Source organism: Schistocerca piceifrons, chromosome 7, assembly GCF_021461385.2.
Source record: "Schistocerca piceifrons isolate TAMUIC-IGC-003096 chromosome 7, iqSchPice1.1, whole genome shotgun sequence".
Lineage (NCBI taxonomy): Eukaryota > Metazoa > Arthropoda > Insecta > Orthoptera > Acrididae > Schistocerca > Schistocerca piceifrons.
Genome location: NC_060144.1, coordinates 9,908,406 through 9,931,194, shown reverse-complemented (window position 1 = coordinate 9,931,194; position 22,789 = coordinate 9,908,406). Strand labels below are relative to the sequence as shown.

The 22,789-nt window shown below is 47.6% G+C and overlaps 4 non-coding genes across 4 annotated transcripts; all 4 read right to left on the bottom strand.

Annotated features, from left to right (window-relative positions):
- Window positions 1–1,769: 1,769 nt before the first annotated feature.
- Trnat-agu lies at window positions 1,770–1,841 on the bottom strand. Its single transcript has one exon. It is a non-coding gene; the product is annotated as a tRNA-Thr (tRNA).
- Window positions 1,842–2,162: 321 nt separating this feature from the next.
- Trnak-cuu lies at window positions 2,163–2,235 on the bottom strand. Its single transcript has one exon. It is a non-coding gene; the product is annotated as a tRNA-Lys (tRNA).
- Window positions 2,236–2,674: 439 nt separating this feature from the next.
- On the bottom strand, window positions 2,675–2,747 carry Trnar-ucg. Its single transcript has one exon. It is a non-coding gene; the product is annotated as a tRNA-Arg (tRNA).
- A 6,865-nt stretch (window positions 2,748–9,612) lies between these two features.
- Window positions 9,613–9,685, bottom strand: Trnak-cuu. The gene has a single exon. It is a non-coding gene; the product is annotated as a tRNA-Lys (tRNA).
- Between the last annotated feature and the right edge of the window lie 13,104 nt (window positions 9,686–22,789).

Below are 22,789 nucleotides of genomic sequence, written 5' to 3'. Positions count from 1 at the left end.
GGCTGGCGAAGGCTCCACGAAAACTCGCGTTGACTTCCGAAGGACTCTTGATGTTTTGTTTCGTACCTGTGTGCCTTAGTTGCACACAAGTCCTGTTTCTAAGGTCGCCACGGTGCGGTGTAACGACGCCTTAGGTTTTCGTTTGATATATGACCATGTGCAGACTTCGTCACCTACGTCAGTTACAACCCACTTCAAAAATGATTCATATTCTTTTTAAATTGTCATAGAATGGTTCTTGAACGAAACTGTAAAACATCAGTTGAGTCGTGTGCAGAGAATTAGATCACTCGGGCCAATTGGTTTTCGTAACTTTTTCGAAACTAAATTTCGTTTGTTTCTCCTCAGAAAATTATATCGACACACGTTATCTTGATCTAATCGATATCAGAATCACACATTAAATAAACTTTTTAGATTCAAAGTTTCGGCCAACGCTGTCTGAATCAATAATCTTGTCAAATATATTATTAATCCGTTCACATAACTCTTCATAAATAAATCTTCAAGACACGTGCTTCAACTTTAGTAGCATACACTATTTTATTAGCTTCCTCCACATACAGATGTGAACTTGAGCGTTGACAGACAGTGACTAACATTTCAATAAGATTAAGATCTATATGATGTCATTGTTGTACAAAAAGAGTATAAAACTTCATTTTTAATTTTTTAGAAACACGACGCAACAACTCGGTTCCAGGATCTTCTGTTGCTCCTTGGCTGTCGACCCGCGACGTATAGCGGCCAGCAATTTCCTCTCTGGTCGCGGCAACGAAGATGCTGTCCCCGTTCGTTGCGCCGACCTCTCCGTACATGAAACACATAAAAAAATACAAAACTTTTAGATAATTCACATCTATTACAAATAATAAGAAAACACATAAACAAAACTAAATTAAACTTATAGTCACCTGCAAACTGGGCTGACTTTGGTGGATGGGTGACGCTTAATTTCGTCCCACTACACAAGGTACTTAAGGGTGGGAGTGAGGGCGATGGGACGGCCATAGACGGTGAGATAGAAATCAAGGAGGCGGAAGGAAGGGGTGGTTTTGCCTACAATGATCGCCTGGGTTTTGGAAGGATTGACCTTGAGCAACCACTGGTTGCACCAAGCGGTGAACCGGTCAAGATGGGATTGGAGAAGGCGTTGGGAGCGCTGTAGGGTGGGGGCAAGGGCAAGGAAGGCGGTGTCATCGGCAAACTGGAGAAGGTGGACGGGGGTGACGGCGGCGGCATGTGCGCCGTGTACAACAGGTACAGAAGGGGGGAGAGGACGGAGCCTTGGGGCACACCGGCGGAGGGGAAAAAGGTGTAGGAATCGGTGTTATGGATGGTGACATAGGAAGGACGGCGGGAGAGAAAGGAGCCGATCAGACGGACGTAGTTAATGGGAAGGGCGAAGGTTTGGAGCTTGAAGAGGAGACCGGAATGCCATACGCGGTCATATGCACGTTCGAGGTCCAGGGAGAGGAAGATTGCGGAGCGACGGGAATTAAGCTGTTCGGAAAGGAGATGAGTGAGGTGAAGGAGAAGGTCGTCGGAAGAGAAGGACGGCCGAAAGCCACACTGGGTGACAGGAAGGAGGCGGTGCTGGCGGAGATGCTGGTGAAAGCAGCAGTTTCTGGTGCCTGCTTTAATAGCACCATTCGCACTATTCATTTGCGAGAGCATTTCTTAAATACCGCACCCCTTCATCAATCTTTTTATCCTTGACCGCTTTCTTCGAAAGGGCTACTGTAGGAGGGGCTGTTACAAAATTCATTTGCCTCCTGTGAGGATCGAACTCAAGACCTCTGGTTTACTAGACCAGCGCTCTGCCACTAAGCTAAAGAGGCGCCGCCTAGCGCATTTTTCGGGTACTTTGTTCTTATGGAATAGTGAATCGGAGCCCTTCAGCTGCAAACACACCGCATTAGCGACCATTATTTGCATTTAGTTAGCACAGCTGCTGCTTTCCTACACATCTCACACGATATCGATGTACACCTAAAATTCCAAAACAACACATTTATTTCATTTCAGAATTACTTTCAGCTTCAAATACCATTCCTCTGATATTCATACGAAGCTAGGCATCGTCGTAACCCGTTACTTTCATTACGCAAGGCTCACGAGAGGGGCGCAGGTTGCATCCGCGTAGACACAAAATTTTGCGCCGCCCAGTGTGGGGCTAGAACCCACGACCCTGAGGTTAAGAGTCTGATGCTCTACCGACTGAGCTAGCCGGGCTCCACACAACACGTCACGAGCCATACAATACTGATGAGACCTGGGACCATCTTTGGAAGATCCTTTTGACTACAGCTTATTTCCTGCTGCCACAAATGAGCTACAATCCTTTTCAATGAAAAATTGACTCCGAAAGGCATCAAATCTACTTGAAATGATACGTGGCTATCAGCACCATTGTTCAACACACATGCTCGACTGTGCGCAGACGCCTGTGGCGTAGCTCTTGGGTCCTGAATCAGACGCAGTAGTTCCAACAAAAACTCTCCTAATCGGCACTGTGCCGAAAATTTCGCTACCGATCACCCTTGTCTTGCTTGTGCTTCAGGTAGACGCCCGTTTGCAGCCAGGAAGCGGACAGCAGCAACTTTCAACTAGTTTTTCAGTACTCAAACAACACAGTAAAACAGCATGCATCTTCTGCAGAACTGGAAAAACGCGACCGTGACAGGATTCGAACCTGCAATCTTCGGATCCGAAGTCCCACGCCTTATCCATTAGGCCACACGGTCACTGGCGCAATATCCTTCCCCACACACACCTCATTTTCGCCATTTGTACACTTGCCGGAATGAATTTCCCATCTTTGACGCAATTCTCCATCTCCAATTTCAGTACTAAAAATGCGACGCTACTTCTTGCTGTGTCCCATCTCAAGTTACATTCAAGCCCTTATGACGCTGATCAAACAAGAGGTTGCAAATCAGCTTCAATCGCTTACTGCCATATCCGTCGGTTGCAGAAGGTACCTCACGCTATGTGATACAATGGCGAGTTGCCGCTATTACCAAAGTGGCGGGGGCGCCGACGACGACGACAACTGCGAGGGTCTCTATCAGGGGTAGAAAATACATCACAAGAACTAAGTATTTCACGTCGGCATTCTCCGGAGACTGCCAAAAGCAGCAGTTTCTGGTGCCTACTTTAATAGCACCATTCGAAATATTCATTTGCGAGAGCATTTCTTAAATACCGCACCCATTCATAATTTTTTTTATCCTTGACCGCCTTTTTCGAAAGGGCTACGGTAGGAGGGGCTGTTACAAAATTCATTTGCCTCCTGTGAGGATCGAACTCACGACCTCTGGTTTACTAGGTCAGCGCTCCGCCACTTTTTTTTTAATTTACTTGTTTTCCCGCATGTACGAAATTGGTAGTTTTGGAATATTTAAAATGCATTGTCAGATGTGGGGTACGAACCCTCGCTCCCCTTAGGGAACCAGAGCTTAAATGTGGCGCCTTAGACCGCTTTTTTTTTAGTCAGACGCCTTAACCACTTTTTTTTTTATTTGCAATCTTCGGATCCGAAGTCCGACGCCTTATCCATTTTTTTTTGCATTACCAGTGCTTTACCACTTTTTTTATTTTCAACTTTTTTTTCCGCCTTAACCACTTTTTTTTGTGTGTCTTTTCGGAAGCGTATCAGTAGGCGCATGACGGGACAAAGAGGGCAGGGGTCAAAGAACTTGAGGCCTGGCCACGATGCCCCCGCCATTACTCCCACCGAATGGTTCCTTCAGTACATTTTACATGTTATAGAAAAGCCGTTGTAGTCGTGTGTGGTCTTTGCCTGCTCTTTTTATTATTGTGCTGAGCACTGGTTGTACGACGTCTGGGTGGAGATCTCATTGGAAGGCTGTCATTCGAGTTATCATTCAACAGTCATTCGAGTAGGAAACATGTTATTTTACCGCAATATACATCGAACATTTATGAGACACATATTGGGGGGACCGACATAACAGAAATGTATAAAAGAAGAGGCATTTCCTTCATCTTGAACATAGATCTCATACTTCATTCCTTCAATACCCCTAAAATAGTAACTTTAGTGTTAGACTGTGCTTTTTAACCAACACCTATTCTTTCGAATAAAATGATCATCATTTTTCCATACATTTTCCTGTGGTCTGCATAGTGCTTAACTTTATTGTACTCCATTTTCATAAAAAGCTTGAATTCCGTTTCATCGTCACCACCTATTTTATTGATAATGTACTGGACAAACTGTCCCATTAACCAGTGTATTGCATTATTTTTGGTTTTGGGGTAATACTTAATTTCAGGCCTAAAAAGCATCATAGGAGTAATAGAATTGGGTGACGTTCGTTGCAGTAGTGCAAGACTTTTCCTGAGCCAAATCCAATTGTTGAAATTTCCACCACACGTGAATCTATGAATCACGGTGTCAACCAGTTTACATGTCTGACATAAGGGGGTTTCAGCTTTCCCAATTTTATAAAGCCGTTCGTTGGTGCTGACAATATCATTGACGGCTTTGTACCATGCCGTTACCACATGTGAATTGAGCCCGTTAAAACTAATATTCTCCCAAATTGCATCCCAGTTGTAATTTTATATTTCGTGGCAATTTTATTTTGGCCTTCGTATTGTTGTGTTTCTCTCATGATATCTCGGGCTGTAATGTGCAGTGAAGTTCTGAGTTTCTCGTTAACATAGCTCAATTCTGTGTACAAGATCTTAACGTATCGCAGTCGGGGGTTAATCTTTTGTACGTCTGCCGGTGGCTGAAGGCTTTCTGGTTGGACACATTGAAACAATTGTGTAGTAATACTGCCTGGGTTGGCGTGAAATATGTTTAAAGACCGTTTTATGAAAAGCGCAGAAGCTTTATTGCGTATATCCACCAGTCCGAGGCCTCCATTTCTAGGATGTAAGGTCGCAGTTTTTAGGTTAACCCTGTAGATTTCCCCCTTCCATAAGAAATTTGCAACTCTCGAGATTATTTTCTGAGCTATCAACTTTGGCAAGGGAAAAACTTGTGCCATATAGAATGCCTTTGAGAGAATGCATAAGTTAATGAACTTGACCCTCTGAACCTGGTTCATAACTCGTTGTGAGTTCTCAATGAGTCCCCCTTGAATCTTTGTTGAAACTTCTTTCAAGTTGAGGGCCGTCATCCTCATGGGACATGCCGTCAGGATTGTTCCCAGGGTGTTATGGGTGGTAACTGACTTCGCCCAATCGATGTGTATCCATTCAAGACCCCGCATTCCCAAGATTGTTCTTTTATTTTCGTTCTTTGTCGCACCCGATGCGCGGCAGTAGTTTTGAAGAATGGCCCCTAGTCGAATTACATCATCTTGCCCTCTTATGACGACACCAACATCGTCAGCATAGGCTCTCACTACAGTTTTCCTGCCAGTTATAGTTATGCCCTTTAACCTTTCATGAACACTTCGTAAAAAGGGCTCTAACGACACAACAAACAAAAACATAGATAAGGGACTTCCCTGTGGGATGCCGCGCTTTATTGGAATTTGCCGCGACAGCTGACAGTTGACGGCTAATTTAGCGTGCAGACCAGTAGCAATGTTTTTTATAACATTAACAGTTTTGTGGACGAATCCCATTTTCGTCAGTACCTCAAACAGGAAACGGTGATTCACCGAGTCGAAAGCCTTATTAAAATCTATAAAGAGTAGAGCACATTTGAAATTGGAAACTGATGCTAAGGCGATGAAGTCTCTATATTCAGAAATTGTATTAAAAATATTTCTATTTGCCGCACATGACTGATGTTGACTAATTAATTTGTCGGTCAGAGGGGAAAGTCTCTTTTTTAAAATCCGGCATACTATTTTGTAGTCAGAGTTTAAAAGTGAAATAGGGCGGTAATTGTTTAATCTTTTCGTCCCTTTGTTTTTCGGTATAAGTACAATTTTGCTATCTTTAAAATCTTCAGGTACCGTCTGCTCTTTAAAAATCTCATTGACAATGCATGTAAAAGTGTCACCAATTAAAAACCAGAATTTTAAGTAAAATTCTACAGGCAGTCCGTCGGGTCCAGCAGATTTATTTAACGGGGACTTGGTTATTATCTCACGAACCTCTTCGTTACTGACTTCAGAAAGGATATCGTCGTTTTCAGAACTCGTCAATTGTGGGGATAAAACACTGAGAACCTCTCGCAGAGACCCCTCGTGTGGTGGGCTGGAAGAATATAATGCATGGTAGTATTGGTATACTGCATTGAGAATCTCCTTCTGAGACGTTAGTGTTGTCCCATTGGATGTTTTAATTTCACTAATGACAGTTCGTCGCCTATTCTTTGCATGCCGAAGCAGATGGTATAAGGATGTTGTTTCATCCTCTACCATCGACTTCGCCTTGGACTTCAGTTTTAAGCCTTCCATCTGTTGTCTTTTAAAGGCGAGTAATTTCGCTTTGGTGTGTTTGATGTCGTGTAATCTAATGGTTGACACGTTTGCCTGTTCATAGAGGTCCCGCAACAATCTGTAATAAAATTCCATACTGTTTTTTAACTCCCGCGCTCTTTCTCTGCTGTATCTGATACACACTTTTCTCAGTCTCGGTTTTGCAACCTTAATCCACCAATCTAATACTGTGGGGTGCCTGTCGATCGATCGCAGACATAAGGTCCACGCTTCCGATACTGCGTCTGCCAAATCTTGCTCTTTTAAGAGAGAGACTTTTAGATGCCACTGGTTCCTAAAAATCTGAATCGGCTGTGGAGCTAAATTAATGCACGCTTTCATACTGCAGTGGTCACTAAAATATACAGGTACGATTTCTGAATTGAGTAGACATCGTTCTAAGTTGTGCGAAACATAAATTCTGTCTATTCTACTGCGCAAAGTCTGTGTTATATACGTATATTCAACATTCGTTGGATATTTTAGTTCCCATGCGTCCTTAAGTTGTAAGTCGGTTACTAGGCGTTTAAGTTCCAACGAACCGTTAAAATGTGGTTGTCGATCTTTACGATTTAACACACAGTTAAAATCACCGCCCATTATAAAACTGTTCGGATTTCGACGTAATAAATATATAATTTCCTCTTTATAAAATGCTGCCCTGTCCTGTCTATTACTATTTCCTGAGGGCGCATATAAGTTAATCAATGTGGTACCTAAAACGTTTATACTAATGGCCCTTCCAGATTCCAAACGCTCTACTTGAGACACGGGAATTCCTTCCCTGAGCAGAAACGCTGTTCCTGTATGTGTTTCACAAGATACGTTAACAATGGCGGTGTATCCTGGTATTGCAAGTGACGTCGTTACAACCTCCTGTAGCAACGCGATATCGGTTCCAGAGTCATACAAAAAATTCCTTGAGAGCAGCTAGCTTTAATGAGGTTCGAATTTTATTTATATTTATCGTTGTGATAGAGTATGCTTGCTAACTGGCTATTGGCCACCTACAACCTTGGTCAAAAACTGTTGTACTTTTGGTATGCTGAAATCCGTTGTAGAACTACAGTCGTTTAGAGTTCTGCATTATTCCTCGTAACACGTTGCTAAACATTAGCTTGTCTTCCATTGTCATCCCGTACCTTAGTACTGAGGGGCTGTTCGACATTGAGTGTATCAGGAGGCTCAGCTGGAGCACCTTCTCGGACAATGTCATATCGTATATTTTTCTGCGATTTTACATCTGACTTTTCGGCTTTTTGTTTGGCTGGGGTGCGAGAAACAGTAAGATTCGGTTGTGGTTTTAGCGTACGGCGGTGGACGCCCTGAAAACCCTGACCTGATTTTGTTGTGGCAGCACTCGGCGTGGCTGCTTCAGCAACAGTGTCTCGAGAGATCTGGTTTGTAAACACTGCCTGCTGTTTACATGCTACCTTCGTTTGTTGTGATGCTGGCGACGGTGTTTGCTTATTGTCCGGTTCAGAAGTAAACACTTCTTCTTGTTTACACTCTGGTGCCGGTTGCTGTGCTGTTGCGGTGCCGCGGTGTTGTTGTTCTACCGCTTCCGCGAACTTCCCGTCTGTAAACAGCTGATTATCACTGTTCACAGCTGGGCAAGTTGTCACTGCCTGGGGAACTTCTACTTTCTCGGTGTCGGCAGCTGCCGTTTCATTTTCTGGCAATGAGCGAGATGTATCAGAAACTGTAATTAAATCCACTTGCATTTCGTCTTGGGGCACAGGCAGATTTTCATGGCTAGCTTTCTGTTTACGTACAGTAGGAGATTGTCGGGAGGTTTCATCATCGGAATGATCATCTGTATGTTCAAGTGGTCGTTTCTTGTTTAGTACGTCCAACTCTCGGGCAGAGGAATCACAACTGAAGCGTGTTATCAGGGGTGGAAAATCACTACCATCAACAGCAATATTTACAGAACTAGGTACAGGATCCGAACCCTCACCCTGTTTGGCTGTACTATCAGTTGCCAAAACTTCGCTCAAGGCCATCTTGCGGCGTTGGACTAAATTTGTTTTTAGTACAAAAACACGACGGGGACAGTCCTGCCTTAAATGACCCTATTCATTGCATATATGGCACGTAGGGGTTTGACCAGTATAAATCACGTGTGCTTTATGCCCGTCAACAGTTATATGAGATGGGATATTCGTCTTTACTTCCATCTCTACCGAACGAATACCATTGAAGCTCTGAATTTTAAATTGCTTCGACCAACGTTCGTTAACTATATCCTTAACCTCACCATATTGAGAAAGGGCAACCTTGATTTTCTCATTATCTATCTCGATAGGTAAATTTAACACCCGCTCAGATCTATAAAGAGCATCAGCTCTCCTGATAGCCACTTTACTTGTAGTGCCGTCTCTATGCAAAAATTCTACATGATACCCGAATTTTCCAATAATTTTATCTACCGAAACGGGGCTCAAAAATTTTACGAAAACACAGTAGTTGTCAGTATCTAGCTGAGTGGTATGCACCATATCAGAATTAATGCCAAGTACCTGATCAAGCCAATCATGAATTTCCAGAGCAGTCGGCTGAACACGTCGTGTTTCCTTGGCGAAAGCAATAACCAGCGTATTCTTGCTCACAGTTGTAGTCATGGTATGCAGTAATCAAGGGGAGATTCCGGTAATTACCGAAAACTCCACAAACGATAAATAATCGTCTGTAGAAAACACAAAAACAGAACACAGTAGGCAGAAGAAACACAAGTTACACACGAAGAAAATCACAAAAAGCAAAGACACCGAAACGCAATGTAAACACTGGCGAAGCACTGACTACGCGCAGCAAACGGTGGCACGTCCGTACGCGTCGGCAGCTAGAGCCAGAATGGCCACTGAGCTAAGGAGGCGCCGCCTTGTGCACATTTCGGGTAATTTGTTCTTATGGACTCTTGAATCGGAGCCCTTCAGCTGGAAACGCACCGCATTAGCGACCATTATTTGCATTTAGTTAGCACAGCTGCTGCTTTCCTACACATCTCACATGATATCGATGTACACCTAAAATTCCAAAACAACACATTTATTTCATTTCAGAATTACTTTCAGCTTCAAATACCATTCCTCTGATATTCATACGAAGCTAGGCATCGTCGTAACCCGTTACGTTCATTACGCAAGGCTCACGAGAGGGGCGCAGGTTGCATCCGCGTAGACACAAAATTTTGCGCCGCCCAGTGTGGGGCTCGAACCCACGACCCTGAGGTTAAGAGTCTCATGCTCTACCGACTGAGCTAGCCGGGCTTCACACATGCGTTACGAGCCATACAATACTGATGGGACCTGCGACCATCTTTGGAAGATCCTTTTGACTACAGCTTATTTCCTGCTGCCACAAATGAGCTACAATCCTTTTCAATGAAAAATTGTCTCCGAAAGGCATCAAATCTACTTGAAATGATACGTGGCTATCAGCACCATTATTCAACACACATGCTCGACTGTGCGCAGACGCCTGTGGCGTAGCTCTTGGGTCCTGAATCAGACGCAGTAGTTCCAACAAAAACTCTCCTGATCGGCACTGTGCCGAAAATTTCGCTACCGATCACCCTTGTCTTGCTTGTGCTTCAGGTAGACGCCCGTTTGCAGCCAGGAAGCGGACAGCAGCAAGTTTCAACTAGTTTTTCAGTACTCAAACAACACAGTAAAACAGCATGCATCTTCTGCAGAACTGGAAAAACTCGACCGTGACAGGATTCGAACCTGGAATCTTCGGATCCGAAGTCCAACGCCTTACCCATTTTTTTTTTTTTGGAAAGGAAAATTTTCTAATTGGAATTATCTACAAAATAACATGTTACTCTAGGAAAATTACACATTTTTGTAGCCAAGAAAGTGGAACTACAAAACTAAAACAATGGAATTTTGACAGGATTACATTTTAACATCTTAACATTTTAGAATATGATCTTTTCAATACTGATAACTTTTTTCTGTTTATTTCAGAGTTGAGAATGTGGGGTTTTCAAGTAATGTATGTCAATACTAAAACAACTGATTGTTAGCGGAGTCGGAATTTGAAGATCACGTTGTTTTCAGTGAATCGTAAATTTAGAATATTTCGTCAAAGGAAAGATTCCTTCATGTTGTTATCATCACTCGTCTAAAAACTATACATGGAATAGTAAAGGTTAGTGAATTAGAGCACGGATGGGAATTTAACAATTTCACGTATTCATGGCATATGCATAAAGTGTAAAACAGAAAAGAAAAGGAAAAGCACTTATTTAAGGAGTGGAAATGTAACAAGTGTAGCTGCTCTACCTTGCTCCGTTTCACGATTTTTGGTAAGTCAGGAACATGGTACTGAATAATTCTACAAACTAGAAACTTCAGTATGTACTTAGTCACAATGAATGTCCTTTTTGTTTTTAAGGCGCTGACTATGTTATAAGTTTTTAATTCAATGTGGTCATTGTGTAGTGTCTACTGGCACTGTTGCTAAACCCGAATGCGTGCTGCACTGTTTTCTTGTTCCAAGCAGAACTTCACACTTATGATGGCTCTGCCAGAACCTACTGTGATTGTGCTTCATTCTTAGCCGAGACGTCACTACATGCTAAATGTAAAAGTAAATGTCGTGTCACTAGGACCTCCCGTCGGGTTGACCGTTCGTTTCGATGTGACGCCACTTCGGCGACTTGCGCGTCGATGGGGATGAAATGATGATGATTGGAACAACGCAACACCCAGTCCCTCAGAGGAGAAAATTTCAGACCCAACCGGGAAACGAACTCGGACCCTTTTTTTTGTTTTTTCGCTTACCGTTACGCTACTTTTTTTATTTTCGATGACAGAGTTGCCAAACATACCTTGCCTTTTTTTAATGAACTTTTTTTAATTTTTTTATTTAATTTCCTGGACCTCTTCCACTTCAGGCGTTGGCCCCTATCATCCATATCACCCCCAAAATCCTATCTAACCTAAAAAAAAATTTAAAAAAAGAAAATAATAATAAAAAAATCTGTTGCCACCGCCACTTTCACCCTAACTTAACCCACTTTTTTATTTATTTTTTCATTATTTTTTTCTAAATAATATATAAAGGAACTGAATAAATCTTCTTGCCGTGACAATCTGTCCAATACCCGTGAAACAGAAGAACACAAAATCAATCAAGCACTTCTGATTTGTTTTATGTTACGGCTTCTGGCAAAATGAGTTTTCCTGGGGCACTTTCACCTGCTGTACTATAAAAATAAATAAATGAATAAATGCCAACTTAATTATAATGAAGCACAATTAGTATCGACTCGCTGTAGTGTTATTCACCAACCCCCCCCCCCCCCAAAAAAAAAAAGAATTACCTCTTCATTATGGCAAAGTGTGAAGTAAGAAATTTTGAAACAAAGCTTTGTATTTACGACTCGTTTTAAGGTTGTGGTGCTCTTCCATTATATACTGTATGTACTCGTCTATACTCGCATGTGTATTCGTAACTGCAAAATATGCAAACTGGCCGATAATCCAGGCATAGCTATTGTGCTTTGTTGCAGGAAAGAAATGCCAGTCTGGTTGAAGTACATCTTTAAGTGTTATAGCAGAGTCTGCAGTTCTAGTAATTATTGCGAGTTTTTTTCTAGTCCAGTTCCATATGTGGTATTGGTCGCGGCAGATGAGAATGTGTGCCAAGGTATCTACAGTATGGCAATGATCGCAGTACGGACTCTGCTTCATTTTGATATTGTGCAACTTTTCACCTGTGGGGACCTTCTCGTTCACAATGTCATACCACGTGGACACTACTTTGGAGTGAAGGATGGGATTGTTAATGTTTTTCCAGACGTTACTCCAGTTGACCGCTGGATATTTCGCTTCAATTGGGTTTTGCCTATGGTGTCTCGTGAGGTGGTAATAGGTCCTTCTGGTGTTAAGCAGCTGTGAAGTATCTTGAATATAGCTCATTTCCAGGTAATAAGTCCGGACGTGATCGAGTTGAGCGCTGATGCGACCAACATCGACTGGGGCCTTTTTGTTCGTTGGGGCTAACCTGTTGAATAACGTTTTCGTAATTGTCGGATGGGGTGACTGCAGTATTTTGCGGATTCGGTCCATGTATACGGCAGTGCATTGGTTCTTGATGTCTTTGACGCCCAAACCACCAGCGGCGCGGGTTAACACTATGGTTGGCATGGCGACTTTAAAGATGTTTCCGCTCCATATGAACCAATACGCTGCAGCTAAAAGCTTTTGCGCTGTATCCTTAGGTACTGGTAACACTGCTGCGATGTGATATATTTTGCTTAGCGCATAGCTGTTAAGCAATAGAGCTCTCTGTATCCGATTGAGCGTTCTAGTTTTGTGTTCACGGAGAGTAGCCCTGAATATATGTAGTTTATGGTCCCAGTTGGCTACTGTCATCTCTATTGGGTTGGCCATTAGAATCATACCTATGTGGTTCGTCTTCTCTGTTCTTTGTAGCCACGTTCTTTGAATGGTCTCCATATGGGGTCCGACAGGTAAAATTTTCGATTTTTGTTCATTGAGTTTGGCTCCGGAAGAAGTGGCGTAAGCATGGATTATTTGATGAACGACTTCCATTTCTGAGTGCGTGTTAACTACTACACTGACGTCAGCATTAGCGTGACACACGGTTTTTGTACCCAACACCTGTAGACCTTGTATCCTGTGATGCAGGTTTAACAGTAACGGTTCTACGGCGATTGCGTATAGTGCCATAGAAAGGGGGCAGCCTTTTCTCACTGATTGCTTGATCGGGACTGGTGAACTTAGCTGACCATTAATTTTGATTCGAGAGGAAGTGCCGACTATACATTTGCGTATGATCTGAATAAAATGAGCACTGAATCCCAACCGTTGCATTACAGTTAGTAGAAAGTGGTGGTTGATGTGGTCAAAAGCCTTATCGAAGTCTAAAAACATGAGACCAACATTGCATTTGCATAGCCACGACAAATATATTATGTCTCTATATTCACATAATGCATTCGACATTGATCTCCCTGGGACAGCACTCATTTGATAAGGGCCAAGTACTTTCGACAGTATCGTCTTCAGTCTACAGTTTATGAGTCGGGTGAAGATTTTATAGTCGGAATTGAGGAGTGTTAGTGGTCGAAAATCCTTCAGCGTAGCGCTACGTGGTTTTTTGGGGATCAGTACAATCATTCCTTCGGTAAACTGAGATGGCATCTGCACGTCTCCCAATAATTCATTGCATATTTTGGTAAATTCCGGTCCTATGATGTGCCAAAAACAAGCATAAAATTCTATGGGTAGGCCATCTAAACCAGCAGATTTCTTTGTAGGCGAGTCTTTGATTATGGCACATACTTCTTCCTCAGTTATGTGGGCTACAAGGTCGGCGTTGTCAGTCGGATGGACCGTGGATTGAATGTTGGATAAAAGCGGCTCACTTGCCGTAGCGTCAGTCGCCGATGCGGAGTAAAAATCTGTATAATGTTGCACCACGTAGTTTTTTACTGTGACTTGTTGATCGTATTCGTTCCCCTGTTCATCACTGAGAGTGTGGATTAACTTTTGTTTACCTCTCTTGGCTTCCCGTATCACGTGATATACGGACGTATTCTCCTGCGTCAGTTCAATCGGAGGACGCGATCGAACTTTTTTCCCGTCTAGTGATTGTCGTACCAACGCCGTTATTCTTGCTTTAGTGCGTTTTATTCTAGAGCTGTTTGCTACTAATCCCATGGGGTCATCATATAGTTCGCGGAGGCAAAGAAAGTGATACTCCAAGGTGCGTTTTCGCCAGTACGCTTTCATGCGACCATATCGTGCGATGCATTTTTTTATCTGCGGTTTCGCAGACTGTAGCCACCACATGATGCGTGTTGGATATCTGGATTGCATCCGAATACAACGCTGCCATGTAGCATGGACCTCCTGTTTCAGTACTGCGTCCTCCAAAAGTGACACGTTTAGCTGCCATACACCCCTTCCCAGGAATGTTTTCTGTTTAGTATGCTTCGCGGTTATATGAAATGCGCAGTGATCCGAGAAGTTAAGAGGCCAAATTTCACAGTCAGTTACATTATCGATAAAACCTTTCGTTACATACAGCCTGTCTAGTCTGCTTGCCGAATTACTGGATACGTAGGTGTATCCTCGGGTGTGCGGGCGAAGGTGGCACCAAGCATCTATCGTATCTAGCCCGTTAATTAACAGCAACAGCTTCTCACAAAAGTTGAAGTTCGGGATTTGATATTCGGGACGCAATACGCAGTTAAAATCTCCACCCAAAATTATGTGCAGTCTAGGATCCGTTATTAATGGGACAATTTCGTCCCGGAACAGGTTGCCCCTTGCTCGTTTTCCGCTGGATCCAGAGGGAGCATATATATTAACAAGAAGCAGATCATATATTTGTGCAGTTATGCCTCGTCCAGATTCAAGTATTGCTTTTGCTGTACATGGTATGCCGTGTTTGAACAGTATTCCTGTTCCACATTCATTGCCTATGTTTAAGATCGCCTCATATCCGTACACATCCGCTATTTTGGTCGTAACTACCTCTTGTAACATCGCTATGTCAATGTCGGCGGCATATAAGTAGTCCTTCACAGATTGTAACTTTACGTCCGAAATTATTGTGTTTACATTGAGCGTGGCGATTTTATACGCCTGCGCCATTCGGTAGTCCAACTAAGCGCATTCAGTGTCGTCAGACCATGCTGTTCCCGTATCAGTTCAGCAGCGGTCAACAGTGTCCATTGGTTCTTCAATTGGAGGGGCGAGGTTCATCTGTACGTCCTAATTCGGGTTGGGCATGTCTGGTTTTCCGATGTCTACCACGCCTTGCTTTCCGCTTCGATCTGTTTTAAAGAATTCTTTTGGTATGGGAGAGTTTTTTCTCTAGTTCTTGAATCTCTTCAGGGCTCTGTTTTCGTGTTTGCCGTTTAGGTTTCACCGGCTGCTATCTGGTGTTGTCTTCCTCAGCATTCTTCAAATCTTCTAAGCGGGTGGTGTTTCGAGCTAAATTGTCGACCGTGCCCTTGGTGGATGATGGTGTCAATAGAGAAATCGGTTCACTATGAGGTTGCTCATTCCGGGATGGTTCTTGCATGTCATTCTCAACAGCGGAGGAATCGGAGAATTTGCTGTGGCTCCCAATATCTTTCGGTGTCTGTTGTGTTGAAACCGTTACAGCTGTCACGATTTCCTTAGGTTCGGGTAGTCTAGCTTCTGTTGTGTCAGTGGTGGCAATCTGGGCTTCTTCTCGGGTTGCATGGTTCTCCGAATTCACATCAGGGCTTGGGGTCAAGACTTGGCCGCGGGCAGCCGTAGCGTAAGTCGCTGGCAGCGCAGTCATTGCCGGCGGTCGCGGCGCCTCGCCAGCCGGCAGCTGCGCCACTCGCCGCTGTAAACACTCAGCGCGACCGTGGCCGGGAGAGTTGCACGCCGCGCACGTCCTCGGCTGCCCGTCGTATATAACGATACCTCGGAAACCACAGACGCTGTTGTATGACGAAACATGTTTGTGCAAAACGACCTTTAATTGCCTCGACGATCTAGAGGGTTGGATCCCCTCCTTCGAAAGCGTCAGATTGCAAAGCCTGGGCTACTCTCAGGGTGGAATCTCCGTCTTCGAAGATTGTGTGTGTCTGTCTGTCTGTCTGTCTGTCTGCCCGCTGCTGTCGCTGTTCGTTCGTTCGTCCGTCCGTCCGTCCGTCCGTCCGTCCGTCCGCCTGCTGACTGTCCATTGCCGTCGTCGTAACCGCTGCCGCCGCCGCCGCCGCCGCCGCCGCCGCCTGCTGTTCGTCCGTCTGTTCGCCGCCGACGCCGACGCCGCCTGCTGTTCGCCGCTGCCCATCGCCGACGCCGACGCCGCCTGCTGCACGTCCGTCTGTCCGTCGCCGTTCGTCTGCAATGAGTACTCCCACCTCCACCGTCATCTACACGTCCCCCTCCCCCTCTCCCACAGTCACTTCCTGGAGTGCCGCCTCTGGCCTCCCTCCTTCCACCTCCCCTTCCCATCCTCCACTTACCCACCCCCCTATCTCCTCCCCTGCTGTATACCCACACCTCTACACCCTTCCTCCTGCCTCCGCACCCTCAACAGCTCCCACTACTACCCCCGCCCTCACGTACGCCTCTGTTGCCGCCTCTGCTGCCGCCCCTCAGGTGGTTGGCTTCCCCTCTCTCACCGACCCCGTCGCTTCGTCTTCTGCATCTCCCGCACGCATCACGTTGCGCCGAGCCACCATCGCCACCACTGAACCAGCTGCTTCTCCCGGTGCCTCCACTACGCCACAGGGATCTGCCACCCGCCACCTCCCTCTCCTCCCCGTCCCTCTCCCCTCCTCCCAGCCTCCAGTCTCCAAAAAACCCCAAAAGCGCGTCCTTACCGACTCTGCTCCCGCCACTTCCCACAAAAAATCAACGCCACCTCCCCCTCCCCCTGCCGTCACCATGGACACCACCCCTCCTCCTGCCACCCCTACCTTGGCCCCCACCCTCCACACCTTTGTCCTGTCCACTCCCGATCCTAAGTTCCTCGACGCTCGTACCCTCACCAAGGAAATACGAAAGTACTTACCTGGTGCTCCCATCTCCCAACTCATTCCCCGCAGGGACTCAGTCCTTATCAAGTCCCCGTCCCCATCATTTCACACGGACCTCCTGCGAAAACTCCCACGAGTTATGTTTGGCCCCCACGCCTCTCTGACACCCTTCCTTTCCGCTTCCACTCCTCGTCAGCCCCAGCCTCCCCGTCGCCCCCCCACCTACACCGCTGTGATCACCAAGCTCAGCCCGGTGATCACAGAGGATGAAGTGTTGGTAGAACTGAACTCCCACCCGGACTTGGAAATCCGCTCTGCTCGCCGTATCCACAATGCCTTTGGTCCCACCTACCTCATGCGGGTATTCTCAGAGTCCGCCCCGTCCATAGACCATCTCCTCACCCAGGGTGCCCTGATATACCACCGTCGCCACCCTGTTGAATCCTCCAAATCCCCTCCCCAATCCTACCGTTGCCAACGGTGCCTGATGTACAATGACCACCTGACTCCCGACTGCAAAAACCCCCCCACCTGTCCCCATTGCAAGGCCTCCCACTTTCTCAAGAACTGCCCCAACCTCGCTGCTCCTCCTTCCTGTAATACCTGCAATGGCCCCCATCCCACATACTCCCACAAGTGTAAAGCTAAACCCCCTCCAGCCACCCCTGAACTTACAGTCCCAGTTCGTCCCGTCGATCCTCCTGTCCATCCTAACAATTCCCTCCGTCCACCCCCCACGGCCGAGGACATCATCCGGTTCATTACCATTGTACTCCAAAACATTCACCCTTTCCAGCGCCCGCACACCTTCCAACAAATATCCCTTGCTGCTCGCTCTGTTTTCCACCTGAACACCTTCGCCACTTACTCCCACAACCAAGCCCACTTCACCTTCACCCGCCTCGACACCCTAGTTTAAGTCTCTTCCCTTCCCTCTCTTCCCCCCCTCCTTCCCGTCATGGCGCGGCACGAGTCTCGCATCCTCTTCCAGAACATTCGCTCCTTCCGCTCCAACAAATACCTCCTCATGCACACCCTCTCCCACTACCAGGTCGACACCTTCCTCTTGAACGAAACCCTTCTCCAGCCCCACCATTCTATCCGCTCCTCCCCCCTATATCCTCCACCGCACTGATGCTCCTGGTCCTCGTGCGCAGGGTGGAGTCGCGATTGGCCACCTTAAGCATATCCCCGTCCGGCCACAACCTCTCCTTAATGACCCCACTGAACACCTTATCCTTAGCGTCTTCTTCCCCTCCCTCACCATTACCTGTGCCACCATCTATGTCCGCTCCACTGCTCCTCTTCCTTATGACTTCATCTCACACATTGACCACACCTTCTCCACCTATGTGATTGCCGCCGACCTCAACGTCCATAGCCGCACTCCTGCTGCCCTTCGGCGGTGGCATCAGTTCCTCTCCACAATCCAGGGTGACCTTGTTCCCATTCCCCAGCACACCCGACCCGAAAGTAACACCACCCCCGATGTTGTCATTGCCTCCGCCAACCTCCTTGGGCGTATCACTGTCGCCGTCCTTGACCCCACAGGTAGCGATCACCTCCCTGTCCTTCTCACCATAACGTCTGCAAACCGCCCCCCTCCAGCTCCGCAACCTGCACCCCCTCCCAAGGTCGTCCATGACTATCGCCGTGCCAACTGGGATGCCTACCGGGACTCCATCTCCACCCAGGTCGAAAGCCACCCTCTTACCTATCGCCATCCTGACGACATCATCCGCGCCTCGTCCTTCCTTCAGACGGTAATTACTGACGCCGTGGAGGCCCATGTTCCTACTAAAACCATCCACCCACACCGTCCCACTCTCCCTCCGCGGGCTGTCCTCCTCCTCCGTGAATCCCGCCGCCTCTATCGCTCCTTCCTCCGCACTCGTGACAGGGATACACTCCAACGCCACCGGCAAATACAGCGACACGTACGGAACCTTATTACAGCAACGAAGCGCCGGGACTGGCGCCAGACCTGCACACGACTCAATGCCACCCTCCCTATCAACTCCTCCAAGTACTGGTCTGCCTTCCATCGTCTTACTGGTTCCCTTTCCGCTCCCCACTACCCCCTTCTCCATAACGATCGCCCCCTTCCAGACAACCTCAGTAAGGCCAACCACTTCGCTTCCCACCTTTCCGAGGTCTTCTCCATCCCCGATGATCCCCACTTTGAATATTCTCTTTTCCCCACCGTCATGGAACGTGCTGATACCTCAGTCGCTCCACTTGCTCCTAGTCTCCAGTACTTGGGGCAGTTGCCCCCCTCCGACGTCAACACTCCCATCACAGCACAAGACATTAAGCTTCTCCTCCAGTCCAAACGCAACACGGCCCCTGGTCACGACTGTGTCACCTACCGTCACCTTCGAGAAAGCCCCTATTCCTTCCTAACTGTCCTCGCCCATCTCTATAATGTCATCCTCTCTACTGGCTTCTACCCTGACCTGTGGAAGACCTCCCGCATCCTCCTCTTCCTCAAACCCAACAAACCCCCTTCTGCCGCCTCTTCCTATCGTCCCATCTGCCTCACCTCTGTCTTCAGTAAGGTCCTTGAATCCATCCTCTCCCACCGTATCCATCGGCACCTTGCTCAACACCACCTCCTCCCCCTTACCCAGTGTGGCTTCCGACCCTCCTTCTCTGCTGACGACCAACTCCTCAACCTTGTTCACCTTCTGTCCCTCCAGCTCAACTCCCGTCGCTCCGCCATTTTTGTTTCCCTTGACCTCCAAAATGCCTATGACCGTGTATGGCATCCCGGTCTCCTCTTTAAACTCCAAACCTACGCCCTGCCTATCAATTTTGTCCGTCTGGTCGCTTCCTTCCTCTCGCACCGTCCTTCCTATGTCACCCTCCACAACACCAACTCCCGTATCTTTTATCCCACGGCTGGCATCCCCCAGGGTTCTGTCCTCTCCCCTCTCTTTTATCTCTTGTATACAGCTGATATGCCCAAGCCACCCCCACCAGTTCACCTTCTCCAATATGCTGATGACACCGCCTTCCTGGCTCTCTATCCTACCCTTCAACTGTCTCAACGTACCCTCCAAACCCACCTTAACCAGTTCACCACTTGGTGTAACCAGTGGCTCCTCCGTCTGAACCCCTCCAAAACCCAGGCAATCATCATAGGCCGTACCACTCGCTCCTTTCGCCTCCAAGATTTCTACCTCACCCTTTATGGTCGTCCTATCCAACTCACCCCCACCCTGAAATACCTTGGCCTCACCCTTGACCGACACCTCACCTGGACCCCTCATCTCCTGACCATCCAGCAGAAAGCCCATTCCCGCCTCCGCCTGCTGAAACTCCTGTCCGGCCGGACATGGGGATTGCATCCTTCTACCATCCTCCACACCTACAAATCCCTCATCCGTCCTATCCTCTGTTATGCCAGCGTCGCCTGGATCTCTGCCCCCACCCGCTTTTACAAGGCTCTCCAAATCCTTGAACGCCATGCGCTCCGCCTTGCCTTCCGTATCCGCCTTCCTTCCCCCACACGGCTCCTGTATGAACTGATCCCCTTCCCCCACCTCCGCTTGTTCCTCCAACATCTCCGCATCCTTTACATTGTTCGCAGGGTTGATCCCCCCCACCCTCTGGTTTCCTCCTTCCTCTCCACCCCTCGCCCGTTGCCGCGCCTCTATCGCTGTATCCCTCCCTCTCTCCACCTCCACACCCTCCATCTCCTTCATCAGGGCAATTTCCAACGCCTCCCCCTCCCGGATGACGAACTTCGCCGTGACATATACCCTTCCTTCCAACTATAACCCGGCCTTGTTCCCCCCCCCCTCCCCAGGGCCCCCTTCTCCTCTTTCCTCCTTCTCCCAGAGCGGATTTTCCTCCATCCCCCCCTCCCCTGAGACCCTGCACCCCATACTTGCCTCTCTCCTTCCCACATCCCTCCCTACCTGGCCCTCTTCCGAGCGCCCCCCATTCCCCTCCCCCATCTCTTCCCCTCCCTCCCTTCTTCAGGTCTCCCTCATCTCCTTGAACCTGGCAGATCCTCTGTATTGATCATCATCAGTGTTCCACGTCAGTGTTGTTTCGTGCTGTTTCTCGTGTGCGTCCAGAGGTGTGATTTTAATTGTGTACTGCCTTGAGGTTCGCCGTCAGTGTTACGTTGTGTGCTATGCCATCCGTCAACACCTTTATGCTCCAGTCATACTGTGCCTTGTGCTCTTTTAATCGTCGCAGAGTGTGGCTTTTTGTGTGTGCTACTTTTAAACAGTTTTTTTTTTTTATCTCCATTTTACAGTCACCCCGTTTTTTTGTATATTGCCTTCCATGATGTTCTCCCTTTTTTATATCTATGTTCGCCTTCTTCTCTCCTTTGCTGTTTTTAAATGTCTTCTATTGTTTTGTTCTATGTCTTTCGGCTGAAGAGCAGCGCATATGCTGCTGCCAGCCCGCCCCGATGGGGAATTGAAATACAATAAAGGAAAAAAAAAAAAAAAAAAATTAATTGCCTCACTCCGTTGAGAACTTGGAATTTGCGCGCGTTGGACCACCGTTCGGCAACATTGCTGAGAACTTTACCGTACGGCGCTATCACTGCGTTTATTTGTTCCGCCGGTACTTCGAATGATAGTTCGAATATCCTGATAGTTCGTATTCCAAACCCTGCATGTGTTACGGTGACTTCACCTACGTTTCCATCACAATGCTTAAATTTCATAATTCCTCCGCAAGACTCAACTACACTCCTGGAAATGGAAAAAAGAACACATTGACACCGGTGTGTCAGACCCACCATACTTGCTCCGGACACTGCGAGAGGGCTGTACAAGCAATGATCACACGCACGGCACAGCGGACACACCAGGAACCGCGGTGTTGGCCGTCGAATGGCGCTAGCTGAGCAGCATTTGTGCACCGCCGCCGTCAGTGTCAGCCAGTTTGCCGTGGCATACGGAGCTCCATCGCAGTCTTTAACACTGGTAGCATGCCGCGACAGCGTGGACGTGAACCGTATGTGCAGTTGACGGACTTTGAGCGAGGGCGTATAGTGGGCATGCGGGAGGCCTGGTGGACGTACCGCCGAATTGCTCAACACGTGGGGCGTGAGGTCTCCACAGTACATCGATGTTGTCGCCTGTGGTCGGCGGAAGGTGCACGTGCCCGTCGACCTGGGACCGGACCGCAGCGACGCACGGATGCATGCCAAGACCGTAGGATCCTACGCAGTGCCGTAGGGGACCGCACCGCCACTTCCCAGCAAATTAGGGACACTGTTGCTCCTGGGGTATCGGCGAGGACCATTCGCAACCGTCTCCATGAAGCTGGGCTACGGTCCCGCACACCGTTAGGCCGTCTTCCGCTCACGCCCCAACATCGTGCAGCCCGCCTCCAGTGGTGTCGCGACAGGCGTGAATGGAGGGACGAATGGAGACGTATCGTCTTCAGCGATGAGAGTCGCTTCTGCCTTGGTGCCAATGATGGTCGTATGCGTGTTTGGCGCCGTGCAGGTGAGCGCCACAATCAGGACTGCATACGACCGAGGCACACAGGGCCAACACCCGGCATCATGGTGTGGGGAGCGATCTCCTACACTGGCCGTACACCACTGGTGATCGTCGAGGGGACACTGAATAGTGCACGGTACATCCAAACCGTCATCGAACCCATCGTTCTACCATTCCTAGACCGGCAAGGGAACTTGCTGTTCCAACAGGACAATGCACGTCCGCATGTATCCCGTGCCACCCAACGTGCTCTAGAAGGTGTAAGTCAACTACCCTGGCCAGCAAGATCTCCGGATCTGTCCCCCATTGAGCATGTTTGGGACTGGATGAAGCGTCGTCTCACGCGGTCTGCACGTCCAGCACGAACGCTGGTCCAACTGAGGCGCCAG